Source organism: Patagioenas fasciata, chromosome 2 (assembly GCF_037038585.1).
Source record: "Patagioenas fasciata isolate bPatFas1 chromosome 2, bPatFas1.hap1, whole genome shotgun sequence".
In the NCBI taxonomy this organism is placed as follows: domain Eukaryota; kingdom Metazoa; phylum Chordata; class Aves; order Columbiformes; family Columbidae; genus Patagioenas; species Patagioenas fasciata.
In genome coordinates this window covers 24,270,258-24,297,671 of record NC_092521.1, presented here as the reverse complement: position 1 = coordinate 24,297,671, position 27,414 = coordinate 24,270,258, and the positions used below count along the sequence as shown (strand labels likewise).

Here is a 27,414-nt window from a genome sequence, read left to right as displayed (position 1 = left end):
GGCAAAGGTTTAAGTCCTGATTCATTTGAAGTCAATGGGATTTTTGCCATTGACTTCAGTGGAGCCAGGACTTCCTTCAGTGATGGAAAACAATTACATTTAGTATTTTCAGATGGAAAATTTGTGCTTGTATAAATTAAGATTGTCTCTTTTTTGGGGGGTTACATATTGTATAATCCATAGCGTGAACTCATCTCTGGATATCTTTCTGTTAAGTGACTATCTTTTTTTCATTAAGATAAGTAACAGTTCAACATATGTGGTTACTTAAGAAATTCCTCAGGATCTTTAGTGGAGTCTTTTGGGATAAGACGTAAAAGCAGCCGTTGTCATTCATGACAAAGATCCCACATAATTTTTCCAAAGAGCTCTGCATGCCAACGAGAGTGGATAAGCATGGGTGATTGCATTTTGCCCATGCACTTTCCATCTGAGGTTTGGATCTGAGGTGGGACTTTTGCCTTTTCTTCCCTCAGCTGCTATCGGGTATCGCTTTGAATTTAGTAACTTGCGCCTCTAGCCAGGCCAGGAGAGATGATGAACTTAACTAATTTGCTTTGCTTCACAGAAAGATGATATCATCGGCAAAATCCTGCTTGCCTTAATCAATGGACAAAACCCAATCCCCAGAGAAGTTATTAAGGACTGCTTGCGTGGGGTACCTGCAGAATGAGACCTGAGATTCAGCCTCTCTCTCTCCCAGGTAAAGTTTTTCGAAAGAGATTTTTCATCTCATAAACCTGTTCTCCTTTTTCACCTGGCCGTACATCTCCAGTTGAGTTCAACTATTAGTGATACTAAAGCTACACGAGGTAGATGACACAATTTCTGTGTGAGAGATGAGTGGTGCAAGCAGACCTACCCCAAACTCCCTACCTTAGATCCTCTGCCCCCCAATTCTCCTTTCACTGGGGCTTTAACCCTACACGTGGGACCTTTCTGCTGAGCCAGGCTGCTGTAGAAAGGGTGGCTCTTTCCCCATGCCCGCAGGGTGGGATGGTGTCCAGCTCTACCAGTTAGAACCAGTATACCTGCAAGTGTTTCAGGACATTAGAAACTGGACCAGCTGTATTGTCACAGTCTGTTCTGAGAGGTGTGGCAGCATTTAAGATCTTTTGGGGTGTTTCCCTTGGACGTGAGACTGACGGTAATTCTCTGGTGCAACGCTGTTTATTTACAAAGAATAAACAGAGCCAGGAGCAGCACGCAACGTCTTTGCCCAAAATCCGTGGCCAGCCCTTCCAGAGAGTTTTCTGCTGAAAGGCAGCTCTGCTTTCTGCTTTCCTCCCTGTCTCAGCAGCCAATTGGCTTCCAAGACTGCCGTTTCTCCTAACCTACAGACTTTGTGGACCTCTCTCTCTGTTGCCTGCACATTTCATGTCACCTGCAGTGAGGTAGGCAGGGATCCCACACACTGCAGGTGCATGGGCCATGCAACTTGGGGAGACCAGAGCTTCCACGTGTCTCCCTCCTCCACAAAAATGTTGTGAACCTGAACAAACTGGGTCAACAGCACCATGTTATGGTCATGCCCTCCCATCCTGGGCACAGGTATGACAGAGCTGCCCTTGGCAGCCTGCCCTTCTAAAACGCTCAGCAGAAAGCTGAGTGACAAGTGTCACCTAGCTGTCCAAATAAATATCTCCTTCTGCTAGATACACATGTACCATGGCCTTTTGAGCTCAAGTGTGTATCCTAATGTGCTTGTGATGAACAAACACTACCACAAATGGTGGAAAATGCAGGTGCTGACAGTAAGCACCGAGGCGAGGCTGAACAGTAAGCCGGACTCAGCTAAAGTCAGCGATTGCTCTGCGAGCAAACATAGAAACAGAGCCAAGAGAGTGAAACGCTCAGCTTTTATTTCTTCTTCCATGTATAATGTTCTCTTTCATCAAATGCTTTCTGCAAATGGAGTCTCTGCATGCCTTGGCCATTCTCTCTATGTAAACGCACTGTTGCAATGTGTAGCTGCATCCACATGTACACATTAATCATTATATTCCTTTCATCCTTTTTTAGGGAATAACTATGTTACAAGTTACTATTATCAATAGTTTGCACTGTTAACACTCTATTATACCCCTAAAAAGCCTAATAATCATTTCATGTTTATAATGTATAGCTCTACACCCCTGATCTGCGCATATGTGTATGACCAAACACCATTTTTTTTGCTGGAGCATTTTCTAAGACTTGTAAAGTTTGTTGTTTGCTTGTTTGTTTGTTTTTTTACATCAGCATGCTGTACAAAGCCTAACATTGATCCCAAAGGAGATAGATGTTGCAGGCACTGCCAGGCAGCCCTATGGCTATAGGATGTTGCCTTGTGCTGCTGTTTTTTGCAATACAACATTAATATTACCTGTTTCTTCATTGGCATAGTCCTTCCACACTTGCTTTGGCAGAGGGCTATCTTCTGACCTTCTGCCCCCACAGTTATGATCTGTTATGTTGTGGCTATGACCAAATACATCTGTTTGATGTATATCCAGTTTCAGTTAAATATATAAGGTGTTTCACAGTGTGATGAGAACTTGTCATTTCAATTTCTTTAGCTTTTAACGTATGCAGAAACAATATGTTTCTGCATGGATCACCTTTTTTTTTTTTAATATTGTAACCTTTTACATTTGTTGTTCAGAATAAACACTGGCCTTTGTATATCCATCCTTTTCTCCATCTGGTATTCTGAAACTGCAAGCAGTAGTTAAGGTGGGGTTATAGACTTCAAAGATACTTGTATGTCTTGAAACTAAGCACTGGACTAAACTCCCTTTAATGCTTTTGTGGGAAAGTGTCTCCATATGTCATCCCGTGTATTTTCTTTGCTATTTAAAGTATTGCTTAATAGTACACTAAGCTGGTGGAAAACTATTTGCTTTGTCGGGTTAGTTCTACTCTGGCTTAGTTCAGGGCTGGGTAAGCACCAGAGCTGATGCAGGGGAGCGAGTGGGATCAGGAGCAGCTGGGGTGGGAGGAAGAGGGACTGGGGCACCTGGCAGGCGATGGGGCTTCCATTGCTGAGAAGCGGTTGTCAGCCCAGCTGAGGCAAGAAGGCTTTGGCTGGCTGGGAGGTGTTGAGGTGGAGATGTAGCTGGACTCACACTTCATCAGTTGTACAAACTCCCCGTGAGTGAGTGAGGTCTGTATTTAGGAAGTATTTTCAGACCTCTCGCACCCCCATCTCCTTAGCTTGAGTCCTACTGCTTTTGGATTGCTTTTCCCAACTTCATGCTTTCTCTCTCTTCTCTCCAGTAATTAGACCCTTTTCCTTCAATCCTGTCCTCTCTTTTCTTGTCTTTCCTCTATCTTCTTGTGGTTCTCCCATGCATGTAATCACTTTTTTAGCAAGTCCCTTGGAAACTCCTTCTTATGCTCCCCTACACTATTTTCAAAGGGCTCTTTCAGGTTTTTACTTCAATCTGCTTCCTTGGTTTCTCTATACTTAATCTCTGGACCACCTCTTCCAGAAACAGAAATGTAGAAGTCGCTATTGCACTAACTATTCGCAGACCTACTGTGCGTCTCCTGCTTTGTCCTCCTGCCTTTCACTTCCATTGCCTGCTTTCAAACACAAGAAGCCCATTTCAAACTGGGAACTCAGAAATCACAAGGCCAGAAGGACAGTCATTCTTTCAGTCCAGTTGTTTCTCTGGGCTTTTAATTCACCTTCCTTTAGAACCCTGATTTTTAAAATTTGGGTTTGTTGTTTTCCCCTCATTTATACCAACAGATCAAATGTCTTCTAAGACATTGTCCTTCTTACAGCCATTATTTCTTTTCCACTCCAGCACATGGTGACATCTGTTGTGCCTTTCCAGCTTCTGTAGCTTTGGAGAGGCAGTGTCCAACAAATTCCCTCCCAGCCATTTTTTGACACCATTTGGGCTACTGTGCTTTCTTGGCCACTGGTCTGCTCCCGCAAGACACCTCAAGCAACAAGTCTCATAGAGAGGTGGGTCCTTCAAAAGGAATGTGACAAGACTGGCAAGACTGTCTTAACATGGTCTAGTTATCACTAGATTACCAATTTTACCTGTGTTGCAGTGGTCAGGAACCCCACTCTTGCACTAGGACTGCTCTTGTACAAGAGATGGTTACATTAGTGGAAGTCTTTGAGGGCAAATTGTTCAGTTCAGTCCTAAATCTCTCCCCTTGCCTTCCTGCAAGATGTGATCAGGGTGCACAGGGCTGTTAGCATGAACACACTTGGGATAACCCTGCTTGCATGTTGCACAGCTACATCCTGCATGTCAGTGGCTACACTCAACCTTACATGTAATTTTTTATTTCAGTAACTCAGGAGAAAAAGTTAGAAGCCTTCAAATACAATGTTTTCATGGGAATAAAGGTGATTTTGCAAAGGTGACTTTTAAAAAGAAGGTAGAAAATTTCAAGGCTTCTGCTAGTGTTTAACTGTAATATGGCATTGATTTGGAGGATACGCTATCAAATGACCTCCAATCCTAAAGCATGTGCATATGTGTGTGGCCAGCAGGTCCAGCTATTCTGAGGGTTTTTTCTACATCTTCCTCATCATGAACTGTGCATGACTCAAGCTTGCCATATATAAAAACTGTTTTTTTCTCTCCCCTAGTTATTTGTAATATAAAATACGTATTATAATATATTTTTCATATAAAAATATATATTTTCCAAAGACCTACATGTATGTAAAAATAGCTTTGACCATACAGAAACTGAGTGCCCACTATCTTTTATCCAAAAGATCTCATAGCATTTGAGTCTGAAAAAATCAGGTCTCGCACTTCTTCATGAGGCAGCCTGGTACTGCGAAATGATAACTGTTTTGCATTTGGAAAGGCTGAAGAAGAAGGGATTTGAGCAGCCTGAGTTACCAGAAAAATGCTGGTCCATAAATTAAAGTTTTTCAGAGAAATCACATTGTATGCCCTTTGTTGGAAGTACAACTTACTTTCTAGTCAAAAGAATGAGCACATTTGGTCCCTCTACATTTAGCTTTCTGGGTTTGAAAATTTAAATAGAAGAGAAAGTATCTCTCTGACTCTTCTGTCGAGGGACCTGTTTTCCTGCATTAATTTGAGCAGAGCTGTACCAGTATAAGTGAGGATAGCACTTGGTTTGACCCTGTGTTTGTGCTTATATTATTGCCCCTATTCACAGAGTGGAAACTTGCTGGATTTTTTCCATTAGAAGGAGAAATTAATGATAGGAGTCAGGAATGCCTTTGGTTTATTTACAAAGCGTGTACTCAAAATCTTGTTTCTCTGAATGCAGTAGAAACAAACAACAGGCACTTTCCTTACTCAAAGTTTCCAAGCTTGCTTCTGTAGCACGGCTGTTCCCCGCAGAGCCGTGCCACTCTGCTTTCAGCCCCTCGGCTTCTCTGGCTCCTGTTTCTTATGGACAGCAAAACATGCACACGCACACCCCCCCATCTAACCAGCTGGCTACCTAACCCACACGCGCCACAGCGGATTCTGGTTGAGCTCAGCCTATTCTGATCGGGCTCTGGCATGATTTGAGTGGCATCCTCCATTGTCTTCAGCCTCCTACTCCTGAAGGAACTAAATTGCTCTTTTCATGTAGCACAAAGGACAGACACCTGCATTAGCCTTTTTGAGGTATGCGACTGTAAATTAAAAAAATCCACTGCCATGAAAATTCCTTATAGATAGAACTCGCACACACAGATGCATGCACACATGTGTATCCACACACACAGCCTCCGAGCTTTTGGAACGGCTGAGTAAATTGTAGTATAACAGAATTACAAAATTGTTTCATAGTTGTTTAAATAATTTACAGTTCTCAGTTCCTTTATTGTAGGCAAGCTTTCACACTAGTTTTACAACAGCACGGCTTATCTCATATCTGTGGCATGAGCTTTTGTCAAAGGAAAATAAATGAATGACAGCAAAAAATCTTGACAATTAAGTATCATTTCTGAATGCCTGCAACAAGACAATGTTCTCACATTTCAAAAAAGTGCTAATTTTTATGGTATTTGAGCAAGTAATTTTTGGCTCTGCTAATCACATTTTGATAGGAAATTGCAGTGTATAATGTCAGAAAGAGATTTCCCCCCCTGTGGTAAAAATTCCCCAAGCATTTCAAACTAAAAAGGTAAAGACTAAGGGCAGGCATAGTTACACTGCACTGTATTTCTCAGCTCACAGTCTTAAAGCTCTTTTCCACCTCGAGTAATACTTACTTGTGGCAAAGAATGTTGGAACAGTTTTAATTGCAAGTGAAGCTAAGAGCCGTCTCTCATCAGGTACCACTGTGCAAAAACTGGAGAGCCTATGGCAGCAAAGTGTTCTCATGGGGTTGTAGCTTTGCAATGTTTCTATACTTTCTTCCCAGAACAAACTGCTTATAGCTTTAAGCGCACAAAGCCTTGCTTTTTCTCTGCTCTCTATGATTCCCTGATCTCTGTAATTTAGGTATTTTCATATGGAAGACTGATCAGACTAATTCTATGTCAGGCACGTATACACTATTCTAAAACAATTCAAAAACTATCAGTGCAGTATGATAAGCATTACATTTATCATATTTACGTCAAACAAGAGAACAGCTAATAGTTTATGAAACAGGGTCTTTGAACCTGATGTTGGGCCAATAAGAAAGATATATTTTCAGTGATTCTTTTCATATGTTTATTGGCTGCACACATTGCTGGTATTTGTCAATAGCATTGAAAGCTATGTCTAGATAGGACAAAACAAACATTTTAAAACATGAACAGACGGTATTAGTAGCAGTGGAATGCATCTAGTTAACTAAAGACATTGTCCTCAGGCACTAAAGAGATCATAATTACAGTTGCAACTCCACCTTCTGGCTTATTTTGCTCTGAGGAGTCCAACAGTTCGGAGTGGTTATTTTGAATAAATGTGGATACTTCCTTCAGGGTCTGAAAAAGGAAAAATTGACAGCTACATTCCAAAGAAAACTTAGCTGGATGGAAAACGACTGCTTGCAATACTAATGTGCTCTTTGTTTAGTGGTGAAAATCAGTATTATCTCTTTAAAAGTGTGTAACTAGGACAAATATTGGATATGAGACCAAAGAGTTGTCTTCACTTCATGAGTTAAAGATTTCCATATGAAAACAAGCATATATGTGCGAAATCTTTTTTTTTGAACAACCTTCAATAAATTTGTGGGAAAAATACAGTGGAAAGCTCTTCTAGCGAGTGGTGTTTGGGCTACTTCAAAGAAGCACTCTGAGAACGCTAAGATCAATGAATCAGATGGAGATGGAGAGTGAAGAAACAGTTACATCCTTGACTATTTTGTTCTGTGATATCAAAGAGGCTCAAGTTTCCCATAATTCCCTCCTTATTTGTAAAGTTAGGGTACTGCCACAGACACTCTTCTATACTAAAGACAGTATTTTGAATCTTCAACACACCTATACGCAACAATTGATTTTCTGTTTTCCCTCAATGGCTTCAGAATAACAGTCAAACTCTTACGTTCGTGGTCAGAAGGATTTTAAGCATACAGCCCTCTTTTCAAAAAGGAATCATACACAGACTTGGTTATAAACACCTTCCTGCATCCTTAGAAATCAATAGGGACTGAGTCAGACATGGGATTTAATGGAAAAAGTTATAACCCCATGTAAAGACAAGCACCAGCAGTGGAACAGTGATAAATGAAGCTGTTCAGGCTCCCTGGCATGCTGATTCTGTGGAGTACTGAAACAGTTTCCATATCATGTTTGGCCTCATGAATGTTCAGTGGTAGAGGCCAAATCCCATCCTCAGTCCAATTTCTGCAGTTCCCTTCAACCACGTTGCAGCTTTAATCTGTTTTCTTGCATCAGACTCTTTCATTGGAGTTCAGCAGTGCCAAGCATCTTGAAGTTGTATTACCAAGAATGTTTCAAGCACAAACCTCTCAGCCTCATCACTGAAGACAAGCGCCTTTGCCCAAGTGCAGAAAACGTTGCTTTGCCTTAAATCCAAGGAAAAAACTGGCAGTTTTGCACTACTTTGAACTGACATCTTGTCCTTCAAAGCTATGATGTAAATATAAGTGTTGACCAGAAGAAGTGTTTGGACTTTGGGAGAGGAACCAGTGTCAGTAAGAATCTGCGAAATGTTTCCAGGTGAAGCATGTCCCCTAACTGGCCTGTCTGCAGGATGGAAAAAATAGCATCTTAATTTTCTCCATGACAACCCACATTCACAGACTGAAGTTACAGCTGTGCCTTGGTCTGATCACTGTTTCCATCCCTTCCCTCCCCAGGGTGTCAACCCTTCCTCCCTTTCTTCTGAGCAGAAATGAACGAGAGAGCAGGAAAGCTTTTGTTAGTCTCAACTCAGGGCTGGCTGGGATACTAATGGGTTAACCAAAGAGTCAAGACCTCTCTGGCGGAGAATGGACTAACAAAAAAAAAATGCTGTGAGGAGCAAATGCAAAAAAAGGGCAGGAATGAGAGTGTTGAGGGCTCTCAAGTAGATCAGGAAGGTATCAGAGGACCACACTGAGTGGAGGACCCCCAAAAATGCCCACCAGGCTGCAAGTATTTGCATCACCACTCAGTCCTTCATGTTTCCTTAGCTAGACTGCTACATCTTGACAAAAAGCCTTTCCTGTCATCAACCCCACGCTCCTCTCCCTCACAGCACCAGTCAGCACGTGTGTGCCCGAGGGACATCCCCTCTGCTCCTGTCCCGTTTCCCTGGCAAGGTGCCTGGTTCGGGTCCAGGGAGGGGTCCTTTCCTCTCCATCCCAGCCCCAGGGCAGCTTGTGTCTAAAAATGACCCTGGCTGAAAGCAAGAGAAGATATGTTTTCGCAATGCTACTGTGTTATAAATCCTAGCGTAGACAAGCCAATGCAGTAACACTGCCCTGCCAGGACTGGGACGTTCAGAGGGACATGGATCAGCTTTTGGGGTACTCAAGCACATTCTGAGCTGAAATCTCTTCTAAGAGAAGCTTCAGGTTAGAGATGGGAGTGGGTGGAAGAGGGAAAGAGAGAAGTCTAGGAGAAAAAGCAGCTGATGGCCAATAGAGAGGAAATGAGGAATGTATTGTCTCTTTCTCTACTGAGAACGGGACTGTTTCATTTGAAGAAGAAACACCCGAGAAATAATTTTAAAATACTGTCTCAAAACAGCTAGGACTAGCAGACATCAGTCAGGGGAAATCTGTCTGTAAGTTCCAGGCACTGGAACTGTATTTCTATTGTGTTTGAACCAATTCAGTCAACCCCACTTAATTTCCATTGTTGAGGGAGTCTAAAAGAGAGAGGAAAGAAAGAAAAAAACAAAGTCTACTGGAAAGATACGCTGAGAAAGAAATGAACATTTTGGAAAGGGGAAAAAATGTGGAGAATTGACAGGAAGAACAGAAAATGTAGCTAGTGAAGTAATTTTTTTAGTTATTTTTCTGTAGAGATTTTGACATCAGACTGTTGTAACTATCCACCTGTATAGTAACCGTAAAATACACACTGGACATAACAAGCTAATGTTCTGACTTATGCTTTGCGTCACCCCTATGGGGAAAATGCCACAAGAGAAATTTATCTGACATGTTGCCATATCTCTCTGCATTTTAAACCTGTCCAAAATGGAAAAGTGAAGCAGTTTGTTTGAGTTGCAGAAGGGGTTTTGGCTTACTCCCCATGAAAATATGATTATAAATTCCTCCTGCATTTACTGTTGGCATATTATAAACAATTGAGTCCACTGATTACTGGGTTATATAAGAATTCTTGTGTTATTTGAGACTTAATACATCAGGCTCTGCGTAAAAGTGACATACCTATTTTTTAACATCTAAAATCCAAACTAAAAGGAACTTTTTCTTTTCTGTGGGATTTTTATTGCTGGCTGGGGGAGGAGGAAAGAAAACTGTGGGAGTTCTTGCCTCATACTCCCAAGCTGATTGCTTTCCATGCAATTTTTACCCATCTGCAGCTGAGCTGTGAGTATTCCTGCTCTGTGACAGTGATGTCCCCATCCAGATATTCAAAAATGTCCGTGTCCTTATTTAAACTTCTGGGGTTCAGCCTCTGCATTTGATTCAAGATTTTGAAAGTCTTGGCATCTAATCTATCCTGATGCTTCTTAGTGAATTGTAGGGCATGAAAGAAATGGCATTTTGTCGAGCCCATGTTACCTTAGTTGTGGCATGCCACATTATCTGTCACAGATGGGAAAAAAACATGTGAATGAATGTAATCCATTTATTGGTTTATGGTCACAAAGTCCTCAAGGGAGTGTTCCAAATCCAGAATGCTGGAATTGGTATTTCAGTGAGTTAGCAGAAAGACCTAGCTTTATTAACTACGTGCCCAGCAGTGCTTAAATTTTTGTTAAAGTCATCGAAGGTGCAGAGCAGTCACATATAAAAGTAGTCTTATCAGACATTTTTACAAATAATGTATTTTTTTTGAAAAAGCTTTCTGAGATCTTCAAAGTGCAACTATGGAAGACATTATCTGTATGAGCATGACCCAGCTGAAGAACACATTTTAAAAAAGCTATACTATCCTACACTATGGACCACATAGCTCTATGCATTCTATTGCATTCTATCAGTGTTCTATGGTATTTTTCATATTCTGATGTATTCTTACAAACTGTATATTTTTGCCTACTACTGACATATCAGGTCAAACCTGAATCTTAGGTATTTGGGTGAGAGTGAGGGTGTTGTAAATTTGCTTTTTCTCCAAGTTGCTCATAGGTGAAAAGCTTTCCTTAAGGAAAAAGTAAAGCATGGGCAGTTACAGCAAAATGGACTCTTAAGTTGTCCCTTCAGTTTGTTTTAGCCTAATCATGAGAGGAACCTTGATATTAGTAAGAGACAATCTAAGTCAACCAGCAGTCTTCATTCTTCCAGTTTGGCTTGTCCATTGTGGAATCAGTTTTAGTGATATGGAGACATTTTCCTAGTCAGAAAGGTGTGGAGACAACGGTGTTCATTCACTAGAGTCAGGGAGCATCCAGCAATACTTGAATCTCTCCAGGTCACACTGGATTCCCAACACCCTCCAAGCACACAAGGTGTTTAGAAGGGATCCTAGATCCCATTTCATAAAATGTGCAAGTGAGGCATAATGTATAACTTCTTAAACTTAGAGCTCAGGAATCAATTACTCATTGGTAAGAGGCTTATACACCAAAGTAAGAACATACTGAAGGAGAAGGCTATTAAATAGATTTCTACTGGCAGGCTGTGTGGTCCACGATGTTAAAAGAAGCAGCAGGAAACCATGGGTTCCACCTTTGATTACACTGTCAGCTATTTAATGGCATTGTTTATGACTATGATCATTGTTTGTGCAACAGTGTCACTTAGAAGCTTTGCCATTTCATCTCCAGTGTTCAGCTTCCCTATCTCATAGCAATATTTTAGGGCCATGTTGTTAGGAAGACTTAGCCATGTTTGCTAAGCACTTTGAAGAAATGAAGCAATGTATTAAGGTACAAGGAGTGTTGTTATTTAAAAAAATCTTCATTATTTTTCAAAGGCAAACAATTTTGGCAAGGTGATAAAAGAAGAGAGAGGACTGAAGACAGTATGTTCATTTTCTTCTCACTAAACAGCAAACTCTTTAAGGAACACTGTATTATTTCATTCTCATTGTTCTATCACCCAGCCTCTTGCACTCAAGAGCAGCCATTTCATATCTGTATTTACACTTCTCAAGCCATACACTGTGCTCATGCTTTTCAGTGCTTTATACATTTATTTAAGGATCAACTCAGAGCACTTATTCCTCTTATTAGGAAAACACATCACATTCATACATCACAGCCTGGTGTTATAAATCATGAGATATCCCTGACACCCCCCTTTCATCTTCTCAGAGATGCAATGCTCTTTTCAGAGGTTTTGCTTTCATTTAGGTTGCTTTGCTACTTCTTCCTTGGGATTGAAATAAATAGTCTTTCATTTATTTTTCTCAGCCAACAGATTTGTTTTCTTTTGGATAGTGTACAACAGCGTGATTGTTAGTTGTTGGTGTATGCAGGTCAATCCATGCATCTTCGGCAATCAAAAGCTATACCGCCAAGACAACTCTGTTACCAGAAGGCAGCAGTCATCTCAAAACCATTAATCTAATCTTCTTGTGCTCAAATTATTATATTACGTCTATCAGTAATATATTTACAGAACATTTTCTTTGTCTAAGTACCAGTTTGGGGATGAAAAACAAGGAAGTACAGCTCAAGTCATGACATTTCTGTGCTATGAAGAATAGGATAAAATGTTGACTTTGCTTTCAGTGGTTTTAAGCTGAATTCAAGTAGTATAAATTAGGTAAATGTCCAGTGAGAGGTGAAAGTAATTCAGCATGATGGAAAAGGCATAACATGAAAGAGACAATGTCAGGAATGGAATATGGATGTCTAGAGTGGCAGTGGGAAAGTGTAATGGGCAGCCAGAAGAGGGAAAAGATTTGGAGGATGTGACTGTAGAGATGCAGTCAGGACAACTAAGAAAATAACAAAACCAAAGAAGATATTATCATCTTGAGCTCTGCTGGTAATTCTGTAGCACACTTGAACTTCATCCGCAAGTTGCTGCTTGTTGGCTCATTAACTCAATCCACTTGCTTTTACTCACCTGTGTTGCTGATGATAAGCATGTAAAAGTTCTGTGGCAATTTTATATAACATCTACTTACTGTCATTTAAAATGTGATCTAGCTCTGGAGAAAAGGTGATTCATGGGACTCCATAGCACTTTCGAAATTTCTTTTGTTATGATTATGAAAAATAGCATTAGAATTTTTAAAGAGATACTAATTCCTCATGAACTTTAAACAAATAAGCAACAAACAGTCTGATCTAGATGGTTCAGGTAAATATAGCTACTGTGAATCAGTGGCTAGCATGTGACACAACTAGCTATGTGGTGTTCTGAGAAATTTCTTCGTATTTTCTCTTTAAAGCCACTGGTAGGTCCATCACTGGCTCTTGGCTATCTTATTTTTAGAAACTGTGCATTAGATAAAAAGTCAGATGTGTTTTGTGAAGCTGGTCACAAGATACTAACTTGATTGTGCATGAAAAACATGCTGGAGGTAAGCTGTTTGTCTGTCTCTCTGCCTAATAATGAAGGGTCCAACCCTGTAAATTTAGTTAAGCCTATCTACCTAGAATAGGAGTCCAGTTTGTCTTAAAAGCCACTTTTTGAGAAGATTCATTTCCTAATCTATAAAGGCGAATTGGGCTCTTTTTGGATTAGAAAACATTATCTTCTTTGGGGTTTGCAGGATTATGTCTCCACTGTGTGAACCCAGTATTCACACAGGATTGAGTAATGGTAAAAGTATTTGACTGGAACAACCAGCTTTATGATTGACTGATGATATTCTACTGAAGAAGATCTAAGTGAAGATAACATTTTCAAAAGAAAAATATTGCTGGCACTTGACTACCTGTTCTGTACACCATTTATTTGCACTTGTCAACTAACCAAAATAAAACCTTTAATGCTGCCAATTTGTGACCTTCTTTGCTGTAAAATATTCTGTTACTAAATCAGCACTTCTCTGCTGTCTGTGTTTGTCTTAGACCTTTTTGTGAAACAGTATCTACCTCCTTAGAGCCATTTACTGCTCTTGCTGTGTACGCAATGAGAGTTCTGTGCAAAGATCAAGGGGACATTAGGTGTAGTTACATCCAGGTGATAGTGATGCAGGGTTTACTTTAGGGTTGCTCATTTATTAGGATACATTTTGTGTGTTCTTACTGAAGGACAGCTCAGCGGTACTGGAGCCTGAACTCATTGTTCTCAACATTTAAATGCTTTATATGCTGAATAGTTAGGATGAGCTGGGTAAAGGTTTTGAGGGTTTTTGAGGTAATGAGTTAAAGACACATGAAACTACAGTTATGTTTTACCAGCTTAATACAGCCATAAACTGTAATGCCTGATTTATCCTGATGAAATAACGAGAAGATGTTAACATTTCTCAAAATAATCTGTGATGAATGGGAAGTGGTTTTGCCTATGGCTATATTGTGCTAGGGTCTGATTATATCAGAGCTCATAAATTATAAAGTCAGAAGGGACCACTGTGATCATCTGGCTTGGCCTTTTTTACAATACAAGCCATGGGACTTCCCTGAATTAATTCCTGTTTGAACTGGAGCATAAAGTTTAGAGAAGCAGCCAATCTCAATTAAAATATTTCCAGTGATGAAGAGCCCACAGCAACCCTCAGTGAATTGTTTCAAGGAACAACTATTCTTGCCCTCACATTTTTGTGCCTTATTTTTATTTTGAATTTGTCTTGATTCAGCTTCCAGCAATTAAATCTTATTATGCCTTTGTCTGCTAGACTAACTCTCATTTATCAAAATCATTTCCTTGCCATAGATACTTACAGTCTGTGATCATCCCATTTCTTAGCCTCTTCTTTCTTAAAATAACAGATTCAACTTTTTGAGTCTATTGCTATAAAACATATTTTCAGATTCTTTAATGAGTCCCATGGCTCTTCATCATAGTCTGTGTAACCTATCAGCATCTTCTATGCATTGTAAACATCAGGAATGGACTCTGGTCCATCAAGAGTCCTACCAATGCTAAGTGTAGCAGCCACATCATCTTCCTCACTTGCCATAAGTGCTCCTGGCTACATACTATTAGGGACCCTTTTGGCTGCAGTGCCCATTGAAAGGTTACATTCAGAAGGTTACTGACCTGCAACACTCAAAGGTTAAGTCAAATTTTTAAATGTTATTAGTACTTTAGATATTGAAAAGAATTTATATCAGAAGAGATTTTAACTTATGTAGGACTAAATTACATCCAGACTGAACATAGCTGGATGTGGGCGCAGGAAAGAATTCTCCTCACTGTCTGACTCTCTCATACGTGTCTCTGTGACTGTGTGCAACAGCTTTAGTGCTTAGTGGAGCAAAAGAGTTGACCTCCAGGTGCTCTACTCCACAGCAAACCAACCGGAGAAGGGAAGAGAGAAAGTGGTGGTGCCACCCAGTTGCACTCTGACAGCAGACCTTGCTCCTCACCTTTCCACAGCGCAGAGGAGCTGGGCCAGGAGGAGATGTGTCCTCTGGCATCCCCTCCCTGGGCACTACTGGTCCTAGCAGATTGTAAGGAGAAAATGTGGAGGGAAGAGGATGCCTGGAAGGGAATTTCTCCAAATCCACATGACAATGAAAATCTGGGATCACTCAGTTTTCAAGCAAGAATACAGAGAGAGTCAAAACAATTCAACAGCCTGGCAATATTCTTTCGGCTTTGCATGTTGTCTTCTCTGACCAAGCATCTCCTCAAAGTCACTTCACACTTCATTTTTGAGTATGAGTAAGCATCCTCACACCACTTCCGACCATGTCATCAGTAATTTGTGACTTGCACAGACACCTATGTAAAATAGCCACTCACCCCTAGGAAATGAATAAGGCTTGTGCTAAACCTTGTTCCTGTGCATAGTCAGTTTTGTTTCAGGAACTATTTAGATTAAAGCTGATGCAGGTATTGCAGCTGATGCTGGCACTTCATTTACTGATGTAGTGTAGATGGGTCTTCAGTTCATAGACATTATTGATGTCAGCCAACACTACAGGGCACGCACTGACATGTTTTATACAGTAAATCACCCTACAACAATGTCCCCATAGGGAATATATTTATAGCAATGTCCCATTTACTGCATTTATATGAGATATCAATATTAAGTGCAAATACCGTTGCCAATTTAGGTACTTAGCATTTTGTTACACGTCATTGAAGCCTTGAAGTCATTAGCATCGTACATATTTTAACACACTCATCTCTCTCTTTCTCTTCTCTTAACTGTGTGTGGGATGTATTTTCCTCAGGGCTTGGAGAGCTGTTGCTCCACACTGTGCTGTAGCACAGGGTCTTGGATATACCCTGTAGGAGTTTAATGAGTGTTTATCTTCTGATAGTGCCAAGTACACTCAGTCCTTTCAGTGGCCGTAGCTTCTCAATGTAGTGTTGATCATGTCTCCATGGGGGTAGATACTACAATCCTTCATAGCAATGCCAGTGTCCTGGTGGTGTAATGACATCTCAGAGAAACATATGCTGGACCATTGCTGTATTATACCGATAAGAATTTACTTATTTAAGATGATAGCTTGTCCTGGGAATCCCTGACAACAAAGTCTCCTGTTCAGCAGTCAGTTAGGTTTTTGGTGGTAGCAAGTTCTCATTTTTTTCATATGAACTGTACTTTCTCATCCTTTCACCACCACTAGTGACTGTGATGCTGGGGCTATGGATGCAGAAATAGACAGACAACATTGTGAGCAGCCTTGGGATGCTGTTCAGGCTCTTGGTATGTGTATTGCATTATCCAGGAACGGCTGGCTATATATTTTCTTTGCTTTTTTGCAAGAGATACCATCTCACACTGTGATCAGGTGACTGCAACCACCCACATTAATACACTCCTGGGTTAAGCTACTGCGTCTCAGTTGGGAAACAGTCTCAGTTCATGATATGCAGCACAAAAAGTAATAGAGGTTAAGTTTGTGCTCAGCTGTGACAGTGCTTTAGCTTTGCATTTGCATTTGCAAGACACGTATGAGTACTTCCTGTGTAGGTAACCTCCAGCTCAAAATTTTAACTTCTTGTTGTGTGTTTTCTCACAAGGCCCATTCCTAGTATGCTCCAAGGCCTGCTAGGGATGCTGCAGTTTTTCATAGTCTCTTTTGCTGTTTGGACCACATTTCCTCACATGTCTCACATCTGCTCACCAGGTTCCTGGATATCCTTGATAGAGTTTGGCCAGTTTGCTGTGCCTCTGGCTCTCCAGATACAGACTTCTCTTCCAAAATGGCTCTGCTTTAGCCTCAAGAGTTTCTATTTTCAGTCATTCAGCTGCCCTTACATACTCTATCTTCTGTAACCAATTCATCTTGATAGCTCAAATATTCTTGAGAGGCAAGCAAAGTTTTTCTGCGATGTCTGGCTATCCTATCAGAAAGCTAGACACAAGCACTTGTAAATCTTTGTCTTGAAAAGTTTGTTTTCAGATATTTTCCAAATCCCTGTCTTGAAACCTGTGGTATAAGAATTAAAAAAAAAAAAAAAAAAGAATGAAAACTATCCACTTTGCACATGCATTGAGCAGAAGCTCACTTCTTTTATCCCTGCTTAAAAATGTTACATAGGTGGATTTTCTGTACTTCTTGTTCATTTTCTCTATTTTCATGCTACAGGACAGCCCTGTCTAAAAATTAATTACGTGTATGCAGAAATAGTCTAATTTTTCAGTATCAGAAGCTTTTGCAGAAGTTGTTTATGACTTTCTGCTCTTAAACACACATGCAACTGTATCACGGGAGACTTTCCAGTGCATGTTTTTATCCCGTTGATAAGAATGACCTTGACACAAAAGTTATGGGATATTTCTGTCTTCAGTGCAGTGCCTCAATTCTGTTTCAATGGCATCATATTTTTTGCTTGCCTGTTGGTTACAGGTGCAACGGCAGCATCATGTTGAAGTTGTTTTCTTCCTATAGCGTCTTTCTCTAGTAGCTGCAACGAGGTTTTCCCACACATTCAAGAGTGTTGGAAGAAATATGAATGGATAGTTCTCATAATCAACAAGAAAAAGGAGAGAAAATAGTATGGAAAAGCACCAAGTAAGTAATAAGGAATAAAAGTATATGTAAATATGATGATGAAAATATAAAACGAGAATGTAATGGAAAAAAGCAGACAGCAGGCAGCCTTCCTTCCCTCTTTTGTATCTCCTTCTCCTGCTCACCATCACTCCTTGGTAGTGAGATACTTGTTAGCATTGGCTCTGTGTTGAGCCCAGCAGTGATCTCTCAGCTCATAGTGCACCACGTCAGCAAGCTGGCCTGGCACAGAGCGCTGCTGTGCAAATGAGCCAGACAGGGTCTGGCAGCAGGGTGGTGTAAGGCAGAACTCGTTTGTTCAGGCACATTTCTACCCCTTATCAACCCACACCGGCTTAGGCAGAAGTTTCTTCATCAGTGATGTAGACATGTCCTAGGCTCCTGGACATTATTTAACGCATGAGACTAAACAATGCTTTTGTGGGGCTTTCTGTGAGTTCAGACTTCAGGCGCATTGTGTGTTCCTGCATTTTGACACACATAATACAGGAGGAAGCTGCTACTATGCAGGTTTTAAACGAAGGCAATATCAACAAAAACCGCACCAAACAAGGGTCTGTCCTGTGGCATAATTGGCATATGTGTGAACCAACCTGGAAGCTGGTTACCATAAGAGAAATTAAGTGACTTGAAAAAATAATGTGACATCAGTTTATGCAAATAATAACTAGGTGTTTAGAAGGTGGCTAGTATTTCATTCTGAAATGATAGAAACATTTATTTGATGGCTTAGACCAGTTGTTACCCAATACTGCCCATGGTAGGCTGCAAGCCAACCCAGCTATAAGCACTGGGTCTCAGAGTTGGTATATAAGTCTATCCTACTTCCTACTCGTATTTTATTTGTCAGAAAGAAAACACTCTGAGATTCCTGGGATGTAAGTAGAGTGCAAGTCTTTCAATATTACTTGCTGACAAGGCCATGACATCTTCCTTGTCTGGCATTATGAGCTAAGGTTACTTCTAAACTGGAGGCCCTGAAAATATCTTGGAGTTTCTGAGATTAAGGAAGAAACACAGCTGCATAGGAGTCCCATGTTAAGTTGAACTCTCACTACATATCACTTTTCTCTTCAGCTCCATTGTATCTGGGTTTGCATCAGAAAAAAACTTACGCACCCTGTCCAAAAAGCTTGTGTTTTAACCAGATCCCAGTTTTGATATGAGGAACCAAAACCCTGGGGCACACAAATACATACCCACTGGGATGTCTAAAAGCAGTCTGAAGAGCAGAATAGTTGTTTTTTCCTTGTAAAAATTTCCCAATGAAGCTGAAGAGTAAGCTAGATTGGTAGTAGGTTGAATGGAGAGCCTGAGAACAGCTTGAGGGCTGAAGGGAGCATCTGGGTATTGGATTACACAGTTTTGCTGTGAGTTGGAGGCATCGAACACAGAAAGCACAGGCCAACAGAGAGGTCCTATAAGCTTTAGTCAAGATCCATCTTTTAAACTCATCAATGATCAACAAGGGAAAGTCTCATGGGAGTCACGTTTCTGAAGGGCTGTTGGCAATGCAGCTGCAGTTTTCTGCTGACATTCAGTACCTTTGATAGACTGCAAAAAACTGCTCCGGCACAAAGGCTGGAAGTCACACTTCCATATTTTCCTTGTCTTGGTGGGCAAGAGAGGGGAGATTACCTGAAGAAATGTTGTAAAATATTTTTCCCCAAGTCCTGACACAATCAGATTCTTTATGGAGTGTGTGAGCCTTTCTGTGCCACTTAGACAGTCCCGAACGAGGTCGGTAGTGTTGCACCGTTTATACCTTGGTCATTAGTCATGTAAGAATCAATAGTTACGGTTGTCCTTCCTTGCATTGGCTTCAAGAGATTTGTTTCTGTCATGAAACTGCTGCTATCTCAGTTTTTACTTTCTTCATTGACCTGTCTGAGAGCAAGCACAGAAGACTAAAACTAAGTGTGGCAAAACCATGCTATAAATACTGTCCTCTGAAAAGTCAAATCAGCTTTCTCCTGAGATGAAGTAAGGATACTGGTCCAGGCCAGTTGCTCAGCAAGCTGCTACCAAAGTCCTACTTTTCAAAAGAAAGATGCCCTTTGTTCCTTTCAGGAATGAACACCTAAAAAAACCCTCCTGAGAAAACCAGGAGAGTTTTTCCAAACTGGAGGAACAAACCTGTCCCCAACAACACTCACTCAACTTATAACTTAAAACCTGAACATCTTTCTTTAAAAGTCACCGGAGGATGGAACAATCAGGAAAGGAGAACATACATGAGAAGGAGGTTCTGTACATATGTAGAAAAGCGATCTAGAAGAAAGTGGGGTACATGTGCTGAAGAGAGGTTGAACATATGTTTCAGCAGGAGGTTGTGTTACAATTTCCACATAAATTGGGTCTGGCATAGAGCCTGTAAGCAGGCTTTGAATAGATTTGTGGAGCCTACACGTACAAACACATATTGGGGAAATCTTTGTGTATCCATGTATTTGTTTCAGTTTTGAAGTGCTGGTGCAATGTGTGTGCATAGGACAGAATGAGAGCGCATGCAAGTGGAAGAAGGAGAGAGAGGCAGTTTCTGTGGCTAAGCCAGCAGAGCATAAACATATAATTTGTAGCGTGTGAAGAAGCTAGCATAGAGACCTCTATGGTGATGAAAGTATGATGAAACATCTGGGCTAAAAGATGAATAGAAGGAGTGCACGAAGAGTCAGACTGAGGAACACTGGAAGGAGAAAGAGCCGTCAGAGAGATCCAGAGAGACAGGGAGGGACAGCACACACAAGGCAGAGGAGAAGAGCAGAAGAAACTGTTGCATGTAGCAAGAGGAAACTTCTCAAAAAAAAATTAATAGTGTGAAGACATTGAAGAGATACAAAGAACATAGAGCAAATTTTTAAAATTGTTTTTGATAAGTTGGAATTTTCTAGGGTAAGGACTTTCTGTTTGGAGGTTATTGCTCTTCTGGTGTAAAATGCACTGCAGAGACTGGCAAGCGCTTACAGTCAGTCCTGGCCACTTGCTAGTTCTCGCATGATTTTGTCTCTTTTTAAAAAAAATTTGGACAACATTTTTTTCATTGCCTTAACAAGTTCCCTCAAAAAGCAGCTATTTCTGGCTGTACTCATGCATCACTGTTACTGGCTAGTGTTCAAACTGCCCCATTGACTTACCGAGATACCCATCTCTTACAAGTTTCACAGATTTTGCCACATTAAAGGAAATTCTCTGCCGTTCCTCATGCCGTCAAATCTCTTCACACCCATTGCAGGGAAACATGCTAAGAGAAGTTTCCCCCCTGGGTTTGTCTGAGATATCTCCGTACAGTACAGGGGGGATATAAACACAAGGGGTGCTGTAAAGGGGAGCACCAGCTAGAAAAGGGGAGTAGAGAGCCAGGGAGAAGAAGGATGTGGAGGTGAATAAAATACAGCAGGGACAATCAGGAGGGAGGCTGCAAATAGTGGAACAAAAGAAAAGCAGAATATAGAATCAGAAGAACTTGCTAGGTAGAGGAAATGAAGGGACATGCAAACTGAAAATAGAGCCCAGAATTTTAAAGGAGAATATTAGTTTGAAAAAGGAAATACAAAAAAATTTGTACAAGAAATCTTGGTGGGAATGTACAAGAATGGTGGGAAGAAACTGTAGGAAATAGCAGGGCAAGTTAGAGAAAAGTAGAAATTATAAAATAAGTAGAAGAAAAGCAGAATAATAAGCCAATGAGTAATTTTTTAAAGAGTAAAAATTGACTGAAGTCAGTGTCCATTTACTTATAGCTATTGTTAAGGAAGAGAGGCACTATGTTTTTATGTAAAGCCTGGGAGGCTGGAAACAAATGTTTAGACAGGCACTCCTACTGGAAGACAGATTTTTGTTTTCCTTAGGCCTTTTATTAACGCACAGTTAGATCTCTGTAGCTAATTACACGGCTGCATTACTGATCAGGTTATGTAGAGTATATTGACACTGAGAGAGGGTGGACAGGAGGCACAATAGGTTCAGTGATGTGTATATAAACATTTTTAGCTACGCCCTCACAGGAAAAAGTTCCAACTCTCTCCATGCGGAAAACAAGTCAAGACCTTCAAGAAAGTAAACAGTAGAGATAGGTCTAATCTGCAAGATTTTTAATCCTGCAACAAGACAGAAAGGGATGCAATGGAATTGAGAAACTGGGCTTAGTTTCTCAAACCCAATTTCTATGTATACACACCTCCATTTATTTCACTGCAGCAGTTCAGATCTTTGGGCTTTTTTTTTAATTAATTTCTAACCTGAACCATGTTCAGTTATTCTACATACTTTTGACTCCAGTTTTGCAGCATTATCTGTACCAGTAAGCACTTAATCATGTGCTATACGGCGATTGACTTTGCTTGTGTAAGTGCTCACCTCTGTTAATAAGGTCTTCTAAATGTTTTAATTCACAGAATAAATTGTTCTTTGGTGTGAAACCATACTTTTTATTGGTTAAACACAAGCAGCTGAATGGACTTTTCATACTTTTTAATAGGGACAACGAGACTGCCATTTTGTTTTACATTTTCTTGTGCTCAGATTGTACGCTCTTTCCTTGCGTTTCCTATTTACAGTATTTAATACAGATAGTTTAAAATGCTTATAAGAGCGAGGCAGGGAACAGTTTAATCTCTGACAAGGGCAGCATTTTTAAATTCAACTGCAAGCACTTAGTTAAGAAAAATCTGTTTCCACTTCCCTGATGGGTTCCCTTTAAACAAAATGCAGGTTAACTACACACAGCAAAGCCAGGATTTCAGCCTTGCCAGAAAAGGCCAAATCCTGCAGTTCCCTGTGCACGTGAGCAGTCCTTTAAGTTGTGAGTCTTTTTCAAGTAGAAAGGAACACTCACGCGATTTTAGGATTTGCAGAATTTGGCCTCTGCTGAACCACTTGGCAAAAGTTGTGCCTCCAAAATATTTGTAGTCCCAAGTAAAACCTCTTAAGTGGTTTTTGATTCCTTTTCAGTATTGAACAACTTTAGAAAAAAAAGGCTGCGAGGTGATGAACTTTCCTGGGATTCAGAATGTTTGCTAATATGATAACAAAACAAGTCCCTAAAAGCTGACTCATGAAATTTATAAAAACAAAATTTTACAATGGTGTAACCTAGGGACTAGTTACTTCATCTTACTTCCTCTACGGATTTACATTAATGTAAACAAGAAAAAGAATCTGGCTTGGGAAAGCTGATTGAAAACTGAAGGATAATCTAGTCTTTTTTAATGGGCCAAATTCTGTAGCATTACTAGAGAAAAGTTCCTGATGTTGTCATTTGACATTGAAAGTGTGTTACCTCACTCAGGCCTGTAGCTCTGTAACAGGAGATCCACGTCCACTAGAGTTTGCCTTTTTATTCCCTCCCATAAATATTTTCAGAAATTAAGGTTTTCCTTTTGTCTGTCGAAAGAAGAGAGGTTCCTCTTTTTCATCTTATTTGATAAGAACTCCTCCACCGCACCTCTGTCTGTTCTTGCCTGGTGCAATAGGAATTCCTCCTCCTGTTTCAGCCTACTTTGTTCAGCAGATATTTGAGGGCAACACATGTGCTAATCTCTCCAGGGATCCTCTTGCAGCCAGTAATGTCACTTCATATGGCTTCATTACATTGCAAGCCAGCACAGAACTGAACTGTATACAATAATCCTACCAGGAAGGAGAAGATAAAATCCACGGAGCAGGCATTCCCCAACCAAGGTTCACAGAGGAAAAAACATAAAACAGAGCTACTGTAAGCTCACAGCAGAAATAAGACTATTCACGACTCCAAGGCATCTCTATCTGATCATCCAAAAGGATTTGGCAAATGTCCAAAAGGAATGATGTGGTTGTCTAGTTTTGTGGGAAGAAACAAACTAGATAAAGTTAATTTCTTTCGCTGACAGACATCTGTGATTTTTCACTGGGTTTGCCAGTGAAACTATCTCCAAAATGCTGGGGGTAACAATATAGTCCTGAAGAACCTTGCCTCTGAATGTTAAATACTGTTTTATTCTGAATATATTTTCACTGTCTTCTAAAATCAGGCTACTGATTTTGCATGAGTCAAATCACACAGTCTGGTAGAGAACAATTTATGATTTAAGAATCCCCTAAAATGACCCCAAAATAGCTGCTCCATGTTTCATAATGCCAAAATTTTGTAGTCTGCTATCTCTAGGGCTCTCCTGCTCCTGCACTGCTCCCCCCAGTGAACCTGTCCCAGATGCAACACTAAATACCACTTTATCCAAGACCCCTGATTGTTCCATCTTTGGAGAGGAGAGGAAGCCTTTATCTGTTGATTTGGAGTTTTGGTTATTTGGTACTTTTCGTATTTCAGGCTCCCTCAAATTAGTCTTAGAGGCTTAGACAGCATGTAGTGCAGAAGGCAGGTGAGACAATTCTTGATAAATGAAGTTCGTCTCACAAATATCAGCCCCTCATTTCTGTATGTGTGTGTTTTCCCCATTGCTGAGTTAATTACTCTTGGTAATGATCCTGAGCAAGAAACTTGAATGTATAGCCGCAGATAAACCCATGTTATTTATGCATTTTCACTAAACTAATCCTTGCCACGGGCAAAATTTTAACCTTGTAAGGGGCTGCAAGCTGCTCATGCATGTGTTGCTCTTCCCAAAGAACAAACTGAACAAACTGAGACTCGTAGTCCCGGTTCATACCTTGTTCTCCGTGTCCTGTGGGGAGGGATAAGAGACAGAGACACAACTGTTTTAAAAGCTCTGGAGATTCTTTGATAAGGACGAAGTTTTATGTGAAGATCATTTAAGAAAAGTAATCCTGCGCCGAGGAGCACATCTTTCCTAAAGGGACTATAATTTCTTTACTAGGCACAAGAAGAAAGAAAAACAGCAGCTCTTGTTCACGATGGAGATAATCCCAGCTATCACTCAGCCGCCCAGGAGAGCTGAATCCTGTTTGCTCCAGTGCCTACTTCCGACTGAGCAGAGCACATCTTGTCTCCGCCGGCATTTCCATTTGAAGGACCTTACCACCCAAAACCTGGCAGTGTTCTTTTTGCTTTTCCCTCCGGTCTGGTGCTGCGGTGCCCGTGCTGAGGGCCAGCGGCACAACGCAGGATTACCGGTGGCAGAGCTGCTACGCTAAGACACACACTCCTATTCCACAGAAATGTTCCCTGCGTACCCTGGAATTAGAGCTGCTTTACTTTTCTGACCAAAAAACCTGTTTTTACTATTTTTTAGCTCTGGGAGGGTGAGCTGGCTTCTATTCTGTTTTGCACATCATCAACAAAATCGTCAGCTAATTTCCAATTGCAGGATCTTTATTACCAGCAATGAGCTATGAGGCAGAATGAATATATTTTAATTTCAAATCTCAGGTGGAAGATGCAGGTTGAGAGCTGGAATAAAACAGATTTTTGACATGTAAACTAAGCAAATATGATATGGAAGTCACTGAAAATGAAAAATAAACAAATATATTAAAAAAAGTACCTTCCCTCCCCCTCCCAGCTGTCCTGTTGGGCTCTGTTAAGTCCCTTGGTTTCAAACACACGTTGAAACACAGTTTTGCTAACCCTAAAATAATGAGACTGGCTTAAACATCTTAAGTTCCCAAAAAAATAAGGTAGAATTTTTAAACTTCTAACCCTTTGTCAAATTTGTGTTTGTATTTTCAGGTGTTGCAAATGTGACGAGTAGAAACACACTTAAAGAAAAAGCAGCTTAAAACGGTCACGGGTTCATTCATGTCCAAGAATGACAGTTATAAAGGAAGAAGCAAATACTGAAACTCAAGATAAAATCTTGAGACTTTTCAAAACTGACCAGCACCACCCCTCACCCCCAACCAAAGGCAGCTCTCATTCTGGAGTTCAACTGTAAATCTCCACTAAGAAGGCAGAGTAAAAACACACAAGAAGAGTGTAATTTCTTTAAAAAGAAATTGATTTTAAAATATTCTGAAAGCAAAGCCATTTCAGGCTCAGCAGCTGCTATTAAAAAAACTGAAGCACTGAGAACCTTGCAAGTGCAAATTAAGGTATACTTCTCCTAGCCAGTCCTAAAGTGAAAAAAGGAGGCATTTGCACAGTTTGTACCCTACAGTACAAAAATCTGTCCCAGGCAAGAGTCCAGTGGCAGGAAATGTAGTGCAATTAGAATCTGGAAGCAGGCATAAACAAGGATTGAATTAAATTTCTAATAGAAAGCTCATTGTAGCTCTAATTCTATGGAAACTACAGCCACTTGATATAATAAGCAACCTACAGGTGGAGATCCTAGTGCAACTTCAAAAAGAACAAGAGAAGTGGAGATCACATGAATGACCCCTCTACCCCCCACAAAAAAGCACTGAGAATAAGTAATTGCTGTAATGTGGAGTAGGTGTTCACACAAAGAAAACATGAAAAATTTATAGATCTATAGGGTATAAGGTTTTCCTTACTATAACACTTCTTCAAGGTGTAAAATATGTTTTAAAGAACTACTTCTCCTATTGTTAAAAATGAGCTACTTTTGCTGATACAGACGCTCATGACACACAATTTTGTCAAAGGTTTGGCTGAAATCCAGATAAATTGTTCTGTGAGAACTTCTGTATTTTTATCAGCTTTGCAAAAGTCTAAAAAGATAAAATCAAGACAGAAAACTAATCCGAGTGAGCTTTTTTTGCTATCCCTAAAGGCAGCGAACTAACACCAAGTTAGTAAAACTAACATGGGTGGAAGCAGTTTGCATGAAATTATTGTCACCAACTTTGGTCAGAACACAAAGTTAAACTTTTCTGCAATTTGCAGTGCCTGCTACACTTCCTTTACTGTCACATTTGCTCCTCTTACTTTTGGCTGGGACTTGAATGTGAAGAATGGCTGACTTTCTCAAGTGCTGAGTGTAGTCTTAAGACAAACCAGTCATAACCTTTATCAACAGCTGTTCCCTTGAGTTTTCCAGCCCAGCTCTTCATACTCAGAAGAACCTGAGAAGCTGGAAAACTTTTAGGTTGCCAGGTGTTCTTCCAAGCTGAACTCCTGAAAAACCTTGCAGGGAAAACAAAATTAACACACCGCGTTCATTTTATCTCAGAATATACAGATTTCCTGAAAAAGTTGAGCAGAATAAAGTGACAATGTAGCCCGTGTTGGAAACCCTTCATATTTGCGATGCCTTTGTTGTGCTCTGTACCTTTAAGTTGTGAGAAATTATCTGTCTCCTGAGCCATTGGCCATTTTGTTTGCAGTTACTGTTGGGCAAGAGAGGTGCACTCCGTTTCCTCCAAGAACAGAATTACTTTTATTTCATAGTTTTCATCTTGAAATTAAAAGAAAACAACTTAAAGGCTGAGAGAAAAGTGGAATGGTTTTGTATACATACTTATATATGCACATACTCATACACACACATGAAAACAAATATATATAAAAAGTGAATAAAATCTATAATCTTAGATAGAGTTATTGTTTGGTACTTGCCTCGGTTTTCGTACACATTTTGTTGGAGAGCAAATAAGAAGCCCTGTACTAACAGTCGTCACAGAGCTGCAGCGCTGTGATCACAACACCCTTTCCAGCAGCAGTCGAATAAACTGAAGTTCCAGGTCTGATCCCGTATAATCACATCAGGTGTTATCACTGGTTTGCAAATCATCAACATACATAATCTTAGTTTTAGTCAAACATCCAGCTATAGACATCACTATCAAAGTAACTCAAATTTTGAGTGGAAAATTCAGACCTCAACTGTCAGTGCAAACCTACGTTTTCTGTGACAATTGCTGGCTTCCACAAGTGCAATGAGGGAAACTCTAAAAGACGGCAGAAAAGTCCCTTCCTTGGTATCTCTATCGAGTGAGCCCATTT

General features: G+C 40.4%; 1 long non-coding RNA gene across 1 annotated transcript; it reads left to right on the top strand.

Annotated features, from left to right (window-relative positions):
* The first annotated feature begins 577 nt into the window (after positions 1-577).
* Positions 578-26,364, top strand: LOC139827133 (uncharacterized). The gene is made up of 3 exons (XR_011737363.1): positions 578-703; positions 17,490-17,612; positions 24,425-26,364. It is a non-coding gene; the product is annotated as an uncharacterized lncRNA (long non-coding RNA).
* Positions 26,365-27,414: the final 1,050 nt, after the last annotated feature.